Raw genomic sequence first — 16188 nt, 5'->3', positions numbered from 1 at the left:
ATCGACCCGGCCCGCTACTCGCATCGGCAAAAGCAATCATCTTTCCCCCTCGCACCTCTTTCGACATCTTTATCCTTCAGTGCCCACTTTCCTACTGTTTCTTTTCTGTGTCGAATGAATGTCGACAAATGGTTGCTGAGCCTTTGTCCGGTTGCAGCAAAACATTTTGCACGGAATCCATTCCGTGAATACTGTCTCTACGATGATCCTGTTCCATTTGTGTAACTGGGTCTTTTGTTTGATTGCTTGTATTGCTTTTTTTAAGGATTTCGATCTCTTTTATATTAGAGAAGAAGCAACACTGATGAAGAATGAGAAATAAGCAAACTATATAGAACATTATAGTGGCCTATACCCAGCAAGTCAAGTGGAAAAAATGTCATTAACAATGTTGTGAGTGTGTGTGTTTTTTTTTAGCACTGAACTTACTGACAGCCTCAGAAGTTATTCAACACCCTTAAATTAAAAAAAGAAAACTCCAGCAATTTTGTCAAACTTTTCCTAAATATCTGTAACGACGACAGCTTCACGTGTTGCAAGTACGCAATTAGAACCAGTTAAAAATCCCGACACGTGCATTTTATAAACATTCTGAGACTGACAAAGGTTCATAAATATTTGACCCCGAAATCTGGCCGAAAAACACATTGATATTCCACTTAGCTTTGTTCAGCAGTTCCTAACGTAGTGGGCTAATTTATTTCGCTGCTACAGACATCAAAGGTGGTGCTAGAATCACGCAAGAGCGCGATGAATAACTATTTTTTGCAAATTCACTTTCTTAGCAAATATTTAAGGTGGCACATTGAAATGACTGACGTGGTCAGCTAGTAGGCAGAGACTAGTTGTTTGCAAAGAACTCTGCACACATATTCAAGGAAGGCGGACAAGAAACGTTTCACCAGATCCCTTTGCTGTTACAGTACACCATAATTAACTGAGACGTGATTATTGCACAAATTCTAATATTCAATGTTTTTGTATATATGTTTGTCTGTAATACTCTATTTTTAATATTCAGAGACAGCGACCGCTGAAACGGCCGACAAACCGAAACCATTTATGAAAGAACAATGTGCCACACGGAATCCTTAGCAAAACAACACCAAGAAAGAATAGCAACAATTACAACATCAATACTCAACAATAACAGTAACAATAACAACAATAATCAACATCGGCAGATCTGCAAGATGCATGACACATGAGTGTATAGGATCTATTTCCTCCAGCAGGAAATATTTGTTCGCTGTGTTATCAGCCTTTCGCGAAAGAAGGCACTTTAGTACATTACTTACACCTGTGGCTAACTCCCAGCTAGCACAGACGCCAATTGTTTATTTTCCGTATTCTTCCCAGTAATAACTGTTAATATGAATGAACAAAGGATATCTCATAACCAACTCCTGATAAGAATGAGATACCGTTAAGAAACCGATCAAGAATGTACACTTTCGAGTCTATTTCCTAGGAGTATGAAAAGAGAGAGAGAGAAAAAAACATTTATTCGAGCCATCGAGGTGATTGCTCTTGAGGTCGAGTGGGTTGTGTCCTCCTTACAGGACTCCACTGGCCATGGCTGCTCGACGTACTTGCTGGACGAGAGCTTCTTGTCCCGCCAGGGTATCGCCGGTCAGCTGTACCTCCCACCGCTCAAATGACGTGCTAGGCCTCTTTAAGTGTTGAGGTTTGCCCCCGCACCCTCACAAGATATGGAAGAGTGTAGGGCGGTGTGTCGCCGCACCAGGGGCAGATGCCGCGATATGTATGTGGGAACATTTTACTGTATCTGTGTAGGTTTGGAAATGTGTTGGTCTGAATAAGTCGGAGAGCTACGGCATCTTCAGTGCTGAGCTTTCTGTGAGGCGGAGGATAAATCCTGCGGTTGAGCCGCTGGATCTCGAGTCGGTCGCAGTAATTGGACGGCAGGGGCATGAAGGTAAAGGGTGGGGATTGACGAGACGATTGGTCTTGCCCCGCTCGGTTGATCAGCGCTCGAGCTAGGGCGTTCGCCCTTTCGTTCCCCTCCAGACCCGCGTGGCCCGGCGTCCACGTGATTTGATGGTATTCTTGCAGCCTCGGGCCTAGAATCTGAGCCGCCAGCAGCGGTGTTCGTCCGTTGGTAAAGTTACGGCAGGCCTGTTGCGAGTCGGTAACGACATGGAATTCCCTGCCTACCCTGTTTTCTTGCTTTATTACGAGCGCCGCGGCTATGGTCTCAGCCGCAGCTGGGGTATCTGCCCTTACGGAGGCCGCGAGGGTCAAGGAGTTGTCTCTCCCGTTCACGGCGGCTACCGCGATGAGGCCCCCTACAGGGTACGCAGCCACGTCCACGTACGTTACGTACGGGTCACCCTTGAATTGTCGGCGCTGTCTGTCGACGCGAGCCTTGCGTCGTCCTTCATGGAGTTCATGGCTCATGTGCTTCGGTATCGGGTTCGCCTTGATCTTGCCTCTGACCTCAGGCGGGAGTGATCGTTGCCCATCGAGGGCACGGAGCTCCGTTGCTGTTCCGGTCCGGTGGAGGATGGCTCTGCCCGCCGCATTGAACTATACCGTCTCTCCGTTTTTCAAGAACATAACTTCGCGCTCTCGGGTTCTCCACCGCGATTGCATTCCATCGATTGTTATCTCGGAGCCTTTCAAGTTCCGAACAAATTCCAGGCGCGTGGTTCCAGTCACTTCAAAGCGACTAGCCACGCCGCACTGTGAGCACATCGACGACAGCCCTGCGAGCAAGTCCGTCGCTGTTTGCGCAAGTGGTTTTTCAATCAACCGAGTGCCTTTACAGGAGCCGCTTTACATGCACTGTTGGCGACATGGTAGGAACTCACTGCAGATCTATATCGACGCGTCGTCGCAATTGCGCGGCGGCGATAAAAAGGCATTACTCTGCTTCGTCGCGAATGCTGAAACTTGTTTATATTCAAACTTATAGTTTACAAAAAGTAATAGTAAACAAGACAACACACATTCACACCCAGCCCGGCGGGTTCTGAACGCGGAAAGGCAAATTCTTAAGACGATCTTTACGTACAACGTAAAAATTTCGTGTTTCCTGCTCTAGGATGTATAGGCTCCGAGAGGTAGGCTGACTAAGCATGACTCTCTCCCTCAGAGCGTCACGTAAAGTTACAAATTGGCTTGATGGACAGAAGGCACTTTTAAGTGCTCGTAAATTTTATCACGGCCAGAACGGAGGAGTGAGAACTGCGATCAGGGAGGGAAGAAAAACGAGAGTTCATGGTCGCCCTGATGACTGCCGGTCACTGAATTTATCGCAGGCAACTGTATCGTGAAGAAATGTAGTTGCTTAATTGAAAAGATCAGTTATTTGCTGTCTGGGAAAGCGGCAGTTAGGAGCCAACGTTATGGAAGGCTGGAGAGCGTCTTCCACGACCAGTTCGTTGTGCTTAGTCAGTATAGCTTAGTTGCTACGTTTCGTTATAAGCGTTCGGCCGTAGCGTTGGTAAGAGAATAATCGCATCCTTATCATCCTACAGGAGACAAGCGCGCCACTAATTCATGAACTACGTAAAAGCGACATGTGAAGCTTAAGATGTCCGTTAAACGAGTCTTATTGCGCTCTATCGCTCTACAGTTACACTTGGACAGTCTCGCATGAGCTATCATAGCTGCTCTCCATATCCGTCGATATCTTTTTTGTTCATTCTGATCCGTAGTTCGAAGGCTGTTCTGGGTCAACACGAATGCTTCCTGAAACACTTGCATTAGTCGCGGAAAGGGCAGAATCATTAGGATGACGGCTCTTCTACTTTTACTGACGCACAGCACAGAAAATCTAAACGCTCTGGTAGGGGACTTTCACCGCTGAACTTTTACATTTAAAATATTCATTTTAGAAGGCGCAGCCACGTTGATGGTATTTCCGAAATGTCGTCGCGCTTCCGTAAACATCACTGCTCTAACCCTGATCAAAGCTCCTACACTTCTTTCTTTCTTTTTTATTTATTTATTTATTTATTTATTTATTTATTTCTTTCTTTCTTTCAGGGTAGTATTTCAACTCTTCCTCGACAACGCAAAGGATGCTGTCGAGGAAGAGCCACGTCCTTGAGTGGGGTACACGCGCGATGTCTTAATGATATCCCTTTCTGCCGAGTTCTTTCTGCTCTTTCAACTCGTGAGTGACCGCGACGCTGCTCGCGGTCAAACATGTAAGGGTACCAACTTTTGTCGCTGCCCACAGAAAGGAGATGACCATGTTTCTCTGCTTTAACTTGCTTTGGTTGATTGCATGTCAGATATCTGGGAAAGATGGCAGCATAGATGACAATAGAACGGGAACAGCCGAGGACTGCCCCCTTTGGTCTGCACTGGAGCGTGGTGTAGTGGACGAGAAGCAGCGGGGCAGTAAAAAGCAAGAGCATCGGCTGTTCTGCAGATAAGAGTGATTTCATTTATTTTATGTTGCTATGTTTGAGACTTTTGTCCGGATTCTGTGGAAGTTGGTGGTACAATTACACTACTACAAAAATGGTGTACGACTGGTCGGCTTTTCCATCCCCAAAGTAGTCAGTGTACTAGGCGACTTAGTATAGAGCATAAGACTGCATTTGAGAATGCATCTCGCTCACACAAGCACGCACAAAAACGCGCTTCTGGTCCTACCTCTTAGCAGCGCTCTTACGCAAGAGTAATGGAGCACTGTACTTTCAAAAGTTACCATAAGGCATTACTGGATGATAGAGCATTCTCGTAAGTATGAAAATGAACTTTGAAGCAATATCACCGCTCATTTTTATTGTAAAAGAGAAGCACAAGCTAGCGCTCACGTGCCAAAGTTCTCGTCATACCTGTTTCTTAAGCTTCTATACTGAATCACAGAGTGTAAAGTATAAATTATTTAATCGATATCAGCATGATTGAAACGAGCACCTGTGGTGACCTTATTACCACAACATATGCGGCTTATCCGTAAGATTCTGGCGCGTAAAAGCTGCGTGTTTCAGATTCCCTCGCTAGGTCCTAAATGAGGTGTGCAGTGCGCTCTGGCGTGTAAACGGGAAGCCGGGATGGGACTTATTGTGAACACTGGCCAATTCCGCCATATTGTCAAATTCTGCAATCGCGGCGTTTTGAGCCAATCAGAGAGAGCGTAGCAGCCCTGCGAGCTAATCAGAACAGACAAGATGGTGAATTCGACAATATAGCAGAATTTGATGATTTTATTTATTTTATCATATTTCACGGGGTCTCTTTTGAACACGAGGAAAAAAGAGCCCCGCAAGCGGTAGCATGAGGAAAATATTTGAAATTATTGTTTTCGAGTGTGTTCTTCAATACAGTGATTACACACCCGCCGTAAGTATAATAATTGAAGTCAATTAATTATTAACTGTAACCTATAATTAATTAAGAGCAACACAAAAATATATTTGAGGCTTCTTCATGTCACTGCTAACGAGATACTATATAATTAATGGCGCGGTTTCCTTAAGAAGACTTGGTGCATTATAGCTGGCAAATCTTCATAGTTATAGAAGTGTTAGTCAACACCGACGCTTTAAAGTTCTTGAGTTTAGATAAACTGAAAAACTTGCTTTCTTCGTCTTCGTTCTTGCAACTTCGTACATTTGCTGGTCCCTACAGAACAAAGCCAACACGCTATTTTCGTGGCTGTTCTTAATTTTAAGATTGCTCTTCCTTTCATTCATATTCAGATATTTATTTTGCAGTGAGCAGATGACTTTCGTTCCAACCAACATTAGCTTTCGCTAACGCACTTCGGAACTTCGCATTCTGCAGATTGCCTTACTATATCTAATAATTTAATTAAATAACGAAACAATGGCACCGTCTTCTAAACCTTCTGAAACGAACTCATTGGCTCGCCGCTTGTCGCCATCGAAAAATAGTCCAACTCTCCTCGCAAATCCAGTTTTGCTAAGCCTATAAAATGCAGTTATAAAGCGCGCCTTTTCCTGCTGGCAAGGTATAAGTTGTATTCTAATCTCTCTTTTCCTGAGAATCCTCGCTTCCTTGCTCTTTGACAGGTAAGGGCAATGGGATGCTGTAGTCACGACGATGTCGGAAGGAACGATTCAGCCTAGGCCAGCGTGCTGGTCTTGAGCGACCACACTTATTCTTCCCTTGCAAATATTATAATTTGATGGTGATGACGATGATGACGATGATGATGATGATGATGATGATGATGATGATGATGATGATGATTTTCTTCAACGCTTCCACGAACCGACTGTGAAAGATAGGCCATGAATCAGGTGATAAACTACTATAATAAAAATGTAAATGTACGACTGAAACTAATAATTAGTTAAATAAGGTAATGCGTATTACAATATTCAGCATTGCAAAAAGGAGAAGAAATAAAAAGTTTTAAATAATTAAGAGAAAGCAAAGGAATCTGGTAAATGTTACGCCACAGATTAGAACTCTCTCTCAATTTCTTTTGATTCCCCGTTCTTGGCATTTGAATTTTGAAATTCTTCGTTGTCTTGTTCTATGTTTACTGTCACAATCGGCCAAAGCCTGGACGATTTTTCAAGAGCAGTAAAATCAATTTCCTTTTACCAGATGATTAATAGAGCGCATTTCTCGAAGAAACGCGACACTTCAGTTGTAAGCAGTCACAGGCGTACGCGCGTGTCTCCAGTGCGAACTACGCCCGAAGTCTGAGACGTGAGCCTACAAAAAGTATCGTGCAATATGACCTGATTTGGCAAAATGAAACTGCTGCTTTTGGACGAAGCACTCACAGCGATAGCAAGGTTGAACGTTGCACTCGAAATATTTAGTGTATCCCTGTCGCCGAGTTGGAGCCACAGGGATGTTTTCTGCAACGTCCACGAATTTCCTATGCAGTCCAACCAATTGCCCTGTTAAATGTGTACCTTATCCTGCTTTGTGTAATTTTTAATTATCGATCAATTAATAAATCCATCTTTATTTCCGCTCCAGCCATGAAAGGGCTACAGGAGAGAAACCCGTAGTTTGAGATGCTCCTGATCGAGTCCTACACAGTTGGACAGTGGCGTAAATGAAGACGAGGACCCAAAGCTGACCATAGTAAGGTTTCGATTCTTCCTACTATTATTGTTTTGTTTTAACAGGTACTTTCGCCTTTTAACAACGTTTACATTAATCAGTACTGAAAGTTTACTTGTGGTCGTAAATTGCAAGAATACATCAATTTCGTGGTTAATCCCCCGTAGTGGATATGAGTCACTAGTTGGATGGGCAACGACAACGATGACGGCTCGCCGAAAGGTCTTCGAACTATCTGCGGATGCGACATATTGCAGCGACGCTGCACAAGGCCGAGTGCTGCACGGTAGACGGGAGAGTGCCCTCGCAGCTACGCAATGTCTCTTGCACAAGGGAAATTATATATATATATAGTGCAAAGAGTAGACGCACGTAGGAAACAAATAGCAGGACTGTACTGATGTTTCGGCCAGGGTCCGGCCCTCATCAGGCCAGACCCCGGCCGAAATTTCCCTAAAGACCTGTTATTTTAATAGGTGCTTCTATTCTGAACTATTTCTGTACCGGATCTTGTGATTCTATGCTTCACTATATATATATATATATATATATATATATATATATATATATATATATATATATATATATACACGAATAATCGCGGCAATGACGATGTCTTTGGCTTAAATTTGCCTGGAGTGTTCACATAATTGCTATCGCAATTTGTTCTTTTTTATTACATATTTCTAATAACCGTCTCCTAAATTCTTAAAAAGGAAAGAAAATGATTTCTCCAGGCTACGGTGCTCGCCCTGAATAAAACCTGCAAACAACGAGCGATCGTGGGCTGTCATTCACAGTTTTTTTTTTATCTTCTGCAGGTTCGTATTTACTTCGGTAGCGAAATACGGGAACCGCTGTGCCGAGAAGGCTGATGAATATCTTACGCCGATATTGATATTGAGCTGAAGTCGACGGTGTGAGTACCCGAAGATATCCTCGGTAAACAGACGAGACTCGACATTGATGTATTGACTTTGGCTGCCGGTCGTTTATACATGCGGGCCATGTGCTCGCAAGATTATCAAGTGCGGAACATGGATCGTCGGTTGATTCCTGTTCGTTACTCATATACCCGATGTTCTCAATCTCCAGTGTATAGCATGCTTGTAACGTCCACTTCTATTAAGAGTTCCATACTTACCCAGAAAAGTATAAATATCAGACCAGTTGCCTCTGGGGAAACATCACGTTTTACAGTGCACAATATATTTATGTTGGCCTGTGAAAAGAGAGAGAGAGAGCAAATGATAAATGAAAGGCAGGGAGGTTAACCAGGACTGAGAAAGTTCTGATGCCGCTAGTTAAATGGTACAGCTCTTTCTTTTATTGCGTGTGTACCAGGACACTTGCCATGTTCATACGAAAGCCAAGCAGTTTCTAATTAACTTCGCTATCTTTCCTCTTCCTCTCCTTTCTCTCCTTTTCTCTCTTGAATAGCGGATGCCACCATGACTCCGCTTAACAATCAACATTGAAGGCTCAACAAATTCATCACAGTACATCTCGCTCTGGCCTTGCGTTCTCTCCCAACGGCAGTGCAGCTTCCACGTACCCATGACGTCGGCTGATGAGCTTCCTTTTCAAAGTGTGCCCTCCCTCAACTACAGCACAAACATTAAGGAATCAGAGTTAATTTCTCCTATACCTTCCTTAGATTAGTCTGCAGGCTGTGGGGCGGGCACTCGAGTGAATACCGAGTGCCTCATCCACGCCTATTCATTGTAGGCCTTCGTGGCGCACTTATCACAGGAATGATGCGCACCCTTTTTTGTGAAAGCTCGTGCTCCCGCCGTTCTTGATAGACCCTCGTGAATTAATAAGAAATGTACTGCACAAACAGAGATTCTTGGATAAATTTAACCAGGGAGTCAGTTGAAGAGGTCGGAAGCACGTGCCTACCGCTACTACATTTCAATTATACTTGGGCTAAGTCGTTATGCATGATGAAAATTACTAAATAGAAATACTGATTAACATAACAAAATGAAGAAAAGAACCAAATGGTACGTGATGTGATGTCGCACTTAAGCGTGACGTGGAAATAAAAAAACAGTCAACGTTCAAGCCCATTCAGACTCAGTACATAGTCAAAACTAATAGGATAAAAAAAATAAGTTCTAACGCATATACACTATCAAAACATTGAAGTAAGGTTGCACAAAAGAAAAAAGAAACATTCCGCACAGTACATAATGTCTTTCTTGCAATGCCTGGAAAATGCCACGGTCGAAGAACAGCGCATAAAGAGAGCGCGTGAATCCCCATTGTTACAAACTTGACACAACTTTTCGTCGTTCCTGGGCATGGGACAGACAAGTTAACAGCGCAGGTGACTATGTCCTCAATTACTGCACCACAAGCACATGATGCCGATTCAGTGCGTCCTATTTTAGGAAGTGGTTGTTGGCGGCTGCATCTCGCCAAAGTCGATAAAACTAAGTTTTTACGTCTCTCGGTAGTTTCCCAGAAAAGTATGAATTTCAGCTCAGAGTTCACTGCACAAGGAAATTTTTTTTCGCTGTATCGTTGAGCCACTTTGTCAAAGACCATTCCATGGGCAGTTTTTTTTTCACGATGTGTCATCTTATGTCATGGCTGAAGAGAGAAATAACGCACATTTCGCCGTTTTCAGGCCCGTTTTACCATCTCGTCTGTCTGGCCGTTCCTGTGTAATGCAATGTGGATGGGCACCCACTGATATACAGCATCATGTCCACAAGATGGCGCGCTGTGCACATATACCGCAATTGAAACAGTAATTGGTATGTATACACGAAGTCTCGGCGCGGCTTATGTTACTCAGAAGTTCTGGCACCGACTCGCTGTCCAAGCAAACAACCCAGCTCTCACGTCGTCGCTTTCGGCAATGAACTTCGTTGCTTCATAGTATAGGACGCATGACTCTGCTGTAATGTATGATAATAAGCGAGAGATTTTAAGCAAACGCTGTTCACCTGAAAACGGGGTAACAAACGTTCAGCCATTGTGAAAACAGTACTCATCTGTATATATCTGCTTTCGTGTTGCGTCTACATTGTGAAAAACATATATTCGTCTTTCCTTTTGAGGGTATCCTTTGACATGCGATTGTTTTTATCAGGAAAGATAGTAAAGATAGTGTAGTATTCGCAACAGAAAATCAAATAACAATATATGCCGTGGCATTTCGATGCCGTGTTTCTTGTTTTCTAGCAGTTAGATAGCGTGCAACATTGTTTGCTGTACTCAGTGTCCACGTGAAACCACCATGTGACTCGAGCTGTGGGCTTTGTGCGAAAGCTCATTGTATCCTGGGAAGAAAATCGTCAACACAAATTGCAGTAAGGTGCTCTACCGAAAAACTTCCCTTTGTTACTCGTACTTTGGGGATTAAGCGTCCGTACAGAACGATTTGGTCTGCTTAACGATAAAGTCCTGTGGCGCACAGCTATACTAGAGTGGGATCGAAAACCGAAGGATTCAAACTGTCTATCCGAATTTGTCTTCATGGTGGCCATTCTGTGCCCAATCCCCGAATCCATTTCTGCATGTCGACTTCCTTAGCCATTCTCCACTGTCGTTCATGTTACTCTGCTTTCGCTAAGCACCGGAAATGGAAAGGAGGTCTAAGGGTTATTCGACAAGCGTCGGCTTATGTAAGCTGCCCGGTGGCTTTGGGGAAACAGACGGTAACTATACATTTGGAAGTTTTCCTCCTTGCCCAGTTGCAACGCTGACTTTTGGATACTCCTTGTTTATTCACTGGCCTTTGTTGCCTAAATAAGAAAGACGACACCACTCTTGTCTGCTTTATCTTGCATGCCCCACAGGCCCAGTTTCTCGTGAAGAGAATGAAGCATGTACGACGTCGCAGTCTATGCATTCCAACTTTTCATGAATGCCAGCTGCCCTTGGAGACCACGCCGAGAATTAAATTAACTCTTGTTTTTACCGCACTGCAGATAAATATTTTAAAATGTCTGTTTAAGGAACAAGAACCTTATAAAGAAAGAGTCTCAAACTCTACATGAGGTGCAATTCATATGAGACCCACCTTTATTTACCGATTTGTTTTTCGAAGTTGCGCTTAGTCTTCGGCAGTCCGACTTCCCACTGACAAACACGCCGCAATTCAGGCAACCGGGAGCTACGTTCCTGGCCTGATGCGAGTTTGAGGGCCTTTCCTAAGGTATATGCGTCGGCGTAGGCACAAAATTTCTTGCGGTGTGAGCGTTCTACACTCAAATCTGAAATATTTCTGTCTACAATTCGAAAGAAGTAACGACGTCAGTTGGGACAATTGGTAAGGACTGTTGTTACAGTATTATGGCTAAAACGCAAAGGCACAACTGCGTGCTGATGCTTTGGTCATAAGCGTGCAATGTACAGTACAACGTGCGATGTGGTGTCCCAGTAAGTCGCTTTGTTGCTTGCGTGATTTAGTCATAAAACGATAACGGTGCTTCACTTTGATACACGGCTTTATGAAGCAAATACTGTGCTTTACTTTTGAAGCTCTCTTGGAGTTCCCGAGAAGCACTACCGGTATTACATAACCAGCTCCCTATTCGTGTCCGCTCGACCGCATTAAAAGCCTAAAAGAAGTACGTTATTATTCGATTTAAAGTGACACGTCGCAAACCGCTTTGTGTCGGCGCGCTGCATTCACCGTTTCAAATATGACACGACCCATGCATGGACGCGAGGCAAAAGTGCTCAAGCGCGGCTGCTGATCCGATCGATGCGACCCTGGCGGAAGGTAATTATTTCTCCAGAATCGTTGCAGCAACTTCAATTTCACGGTTGAGTCGTGCAGTGCCTACCCGAGATCGGGTACAGGTTTTATTCAGAATGACGCAACTGATAAAGCGCGCACTCTTTTTTTTTTTTTTTTTACAGACGTGCGCATTCTAGTGTGTTGTGATTTGGATCGCTCTGTATATATATTCGTAGTATATCAGCGCGACTAAAACACTCGTAGTGCACAGTACTTGCCTGAAATTCAGGAAAGAGCGGGACTCGAAATGTATAAATACCTGTCGCTAATGAATTTCTGAATAAGAGTCATTGAACACTGAAACTGCGCTCGCCGAGCCTGGTAAGGACGCCTCGAGATTGTTTGAGTATGGAAAGTTAAAGACAGAGAAGGCTTCGAAGTTGCGCCAGTATTAATGCCAGCTCCGACATAAAAATTAAAGTGTGGAGTTAGTTTTACAACCGGAATCGGCCCCGTCGGTTATGAGGGACGTCTGCGTGGGAGACTCAGAGCTACTTTTGACCACCTGCGGTTCCTTGAGTGAATTTGGGGTGAACCCAAAGCAAGGTAAACGGGATTTTTTTGCATCCCTCCCCCATTGCAATGCGGCAGCCGCGGTTGGGATCGAATCTACGACCTCGTGTCCTGCCGCGCCAGGCCAAAGTCGTTGGTCCGGCTACGATAAGGACGTCTGGCAGGACGTCGCCGGAGGTGCGAACATAAAAAGTGTCCGGTGTTTAAAAGCACAAGCGAAGAGCGATACAAGAAATTAAGAAGCAGCGAAAAGCATGCCACCCAGTGCGTGATGAAAGAGCCGTGGGGAATCAGAACGAGAAGCATGCGACGATTCGATTAAAATTGTTTCGCTTTAATATAACATGCTGTTAATTTCATAAATGTTTACAGTCAGTTAGAATAAAAGAGAAGCAGCAACTTGTTTCATATTTCGGCGCGTATATTAGCCCTAAGAATATACTCGCATGACGTTTGTATGCAGCACGTCCTTAAATATATGGTTCAGAGAAATAGAGACGCTCTTTTATTACTGCAATTCGACCTGGTCGATTAATTAATGAGTCACAACATGATTAGAGAACCGCGCGCACACTTTACCTTTCCTTCTGATGGTAGACATTGAGAAAGAGAAAAGCAAGAAGGTAAAGTATTTCTGAATACTTGTTTAGAAACGTGTTGTCGAGAAAAGACGGCAATAATTCTTCGTCGCCCAGCGCGTGAAAATATTTAAATGTAGAGCGTCGACACCTTCATCCTGCCATTTAAAAGGAAACAGTGATACAAAGAAGCAAGCATTCCAGTAACACAGGCGACCCTCTGCGAAGAGTGTATTGTGTTGGTGCTATACACGCACACTTGTTGACCTCTTATTGTCCAGTCCGCCCATAAAAAGGTCCGCCTCTTGACAGTCGTAAAGAGGGCTACCTCTAACTCCGTGGTCTCACCCCGAGCTTCGACTAAGAACTGTAGAAACGCGACTGTTCCCTTTCCGCGCTTTCTTTTGAGAATGTGCTTTTTTTTTTTGCCTGTCGGCTAACGCTTCTTTCACCCATGCAAGAGGCTACTATTGAACTATTACGTGAGACTACTGCAGGTGCATTTACCCGCCGGGCTACGAACGAAGCAAACGTGTCGTCCCTTAGTGTCTTTGGAGGCAAGTCCCAGCTGCAACGTAAGAACTAGCCACTTGCTGCCACTACGAGCGGTACGCGATCAGGAGGCAAGAAAAGGATGCATATATAGGAAGTCGACAGGTGTGCCAGTGGCCGGCAGATTGCAGGTGTCCTGGCACTTCGCTTCATTTTACGGCTCGGCCATTACACTGACCTGGACTAACACAGCTACTTCTGGCCTGGCTCGTAAAGCGAAGTGTCGCCCTCTAGTGGCCACCTGTAAAAGCCGTGTTCGCTGGTCTCGAGCCTTCGACTCGTTGCTCTCGTCGGTTCGAAAGGGTTAGGTTATGTATACCAGAGAGTATGTTCCTTTCTTACGCTTCGGTAGGATCCGTAGGCAGCGCATACAACAACGATGCAAATCAGGCAATGTTTGTAGGCCATACAACAGCGAAACAGTTCCAGAAAAAGAAAGAAAAAGAAAAGAAAACGAACTCTAATATGCGTTTTTTTTCTGCTTTTACAACTACGAGAGTTTCCTGGAAAGTGTAACTATGTGAAACGAGGGATACTATGGTTCCGGGTGCATGCGGGGAGATTTACAGTTCTTACCTCAATGGGGACGTTCAATGTGTAATGTCATGCAATGTGACTTTTTTTTTTGTGCACTCCAGAGTCAGAACATTAATATGATGCAGCGCTACACCATTCGCAAGCTATGCTAAAATGTGAACAGCAGTTCAAGGGGATGCATACCGCAAGACGGCGGCGCAGCAATGCCACAAGGGTGAATGCCAAGTTTCATGTTATTCATTGGAAGAATGGTGAGGAGAGGTACGTGCACAGAGAAGTATGGCACATATCTAAGTACCCTTAGATGCTAATCTACCCTTCGTGTCACATTAATATCTGACACACTGGCCATGTATAAGCACGTACCCAGTGACACACGCCAAGGATTGCGTCCAAACATTGCAGGACAAAATAAAGGAAACAAAACCAATTCGAAGAAGCTTGGAAAACTGCGCCATTTCATTACGCTGTTTATTTATTTTAGAAATACCTATGAGCAGATATTATGCGTACATGTTTACATTACAGTGCAGATTTACTGTTTGACTATGCATTGCAGAGATGCTTTCAGTAGCACCTATTTGTCGGTCGAAATTCCACGTTGTAGAAGCCGAAATTGCACTGAGGTAGTAAGGTAGAAAAATGGGCTAGTTAAAAAGGATGCATAACTATTAATCAGCACAGAAACAACGGAACACACAGAGGTAGAACGACATAGGACGAGCGTTGACAAGTGGCACAAAAGCAATTGCTGCTTTTTCCCCGCGACCTTCTTGTACCAAGCAACCTTCATGATAGGGATGACAGGTTCGACAGATTCCACACAATATAGATGAAGTGTCTTTAACAGTTATATCTGTACAAGGACGCTCCGGAAGTTAACATTCGTTACCCGTGGATTGCACACTAAGGCCGTACGTTGTCTATCATCAAAGAACGTTCAAGAATATACTAACAAGCCCGTCGAGAGAATCTAATTAAGCAATTTGCCCATTTTTATTCCAATGCTGAGGTAATAAGGCATAATTATTTTCCCTCTCAAGCAGGAAAACTTGTTCTGCCATGTTGTCTTTTAGGTTTTTCTGAAGGCTTCACTTCTCAACATAAGCGGCGAGGAACTGTTACCCGATTCTACCTAGGCCGTCACACCGACGACAGCTTCAGTGGTTGAGTTCAAGTTCAACATACTGCAGGCGGCAGAGCATACGGGCGCTTTTGTGTGTGTGTCTGTGTCGTATATACGTATTTTTAGCGACAACATAAATATGGCTCACGCAATGATTTTTCGTAATATGAACCGGTATAATGATATGTGCTGGTATACGTATTACACTAGAGCAAGCAACATGATCTAAGTTTATGTGCTCAGCGACACCACTTTCAAAGTAATATAAATAGCACGCCGTCTTCTGTGCGGGAGGGGCGCTAGTCCTAGGAGCTTAATAAAAAGCATGACATCGATCGATATCTTGGTATATAGCAATTTATTGTTCGTTACGCAGGCCCCGTGAGCGCTGTACTGCAAGACGGCCCATTGCGTCACTTCTTTTTAGCGAGAGCTCCCTGCTGTTTGAACTCTGCTATTTGCACTCCGACCGTGTAGAGCACCAATTACCAGAGTGTATGTATCTTCCTTTTCTTGATGCATGATCACTTTGAAGGCTCAGAGGGAAGCTACATTGATTGCTTGCATTACAGTTTCCTTTCATTCGCTTGCTTGTTTGTTTAAAGCAAGATGTGAGGGCTACACAACAGTAGACAAGCCTTGTAGAGCTGAACTTAGGTGACTACGCCAGCACCCCTAACTTGTAAGCCGGAAGCCAACGTTGCCGCCTATTGAGCAAAGGAAGACTCTACTAGTAAAAAAGGAATGTGATAAAGGAAATGAAGGAGTGACCTATAAGAGACAGGGAGGGAAGAAAGGGCGAAAGGACAAATCTAACAAGGCAGGAAACAAGAAATCAAAGAGAAAGACATAGATATTTTCACATAGTTGAAAATGTATGGTAAACGATAATTAAGTCTGGTTGAAGTAATTTCTCGGGCGGCGGTATGTCGATTCGAACGTAAGAAATGTTCCCGCGAAAATCGCGTCAGTAGCTATATGTATACGTGCAGAGAAAAGTATGCCACAAGACTCTGGATCACGGCGTTGTCATAAAGTAAGAAAGATTACTCTGTCGAGTGTTCAATTATGTCTATAGTCCTACGGCTGAC

The 16188-nt window shown here is 44.1% G+C and overlaps 1 long non-coding RNA gene across 1 annotated transcript in view; it reads left to right on the top strand.

Moving 5' to 3' along the window:
- The window catches only part of LOC142584449 (uncharacterized), a 116291-nt gene extending 100705 nt beyond the window's left edge, over positions 1–15586 (top strand). The window contains exon 3 of the long non-coding RNA XR_012828792.1: positions 15474–15586. This is a non-coding gene — a long non-coding RNA (uncharacterized LOC142584449). The remainder of the gene's footprint in view (positions 1–15473) is intronic.
- Positions 15587–16188: the final 602 nt, after the last annotated feature.

The sequence above is a fragment of the Dermacentor variabilis genome, chromosome 6 (assembly GCF_050947875.1).
Source record: "Dermacentor variabilis isolate Ectoservices chromosome 6, ASM5094787v1, whole genome shotgun sequence".
Classification (NCBI taxonomy): Eukaryota; Metazoa; Arthropoda; class Arachnida; order Ixodida; family Ixodidae; genus Dermacentor; species Dermacentor variabilis.
This window is presented reverse-complemented; position numbering and strand designations above follow the sequence as displayed.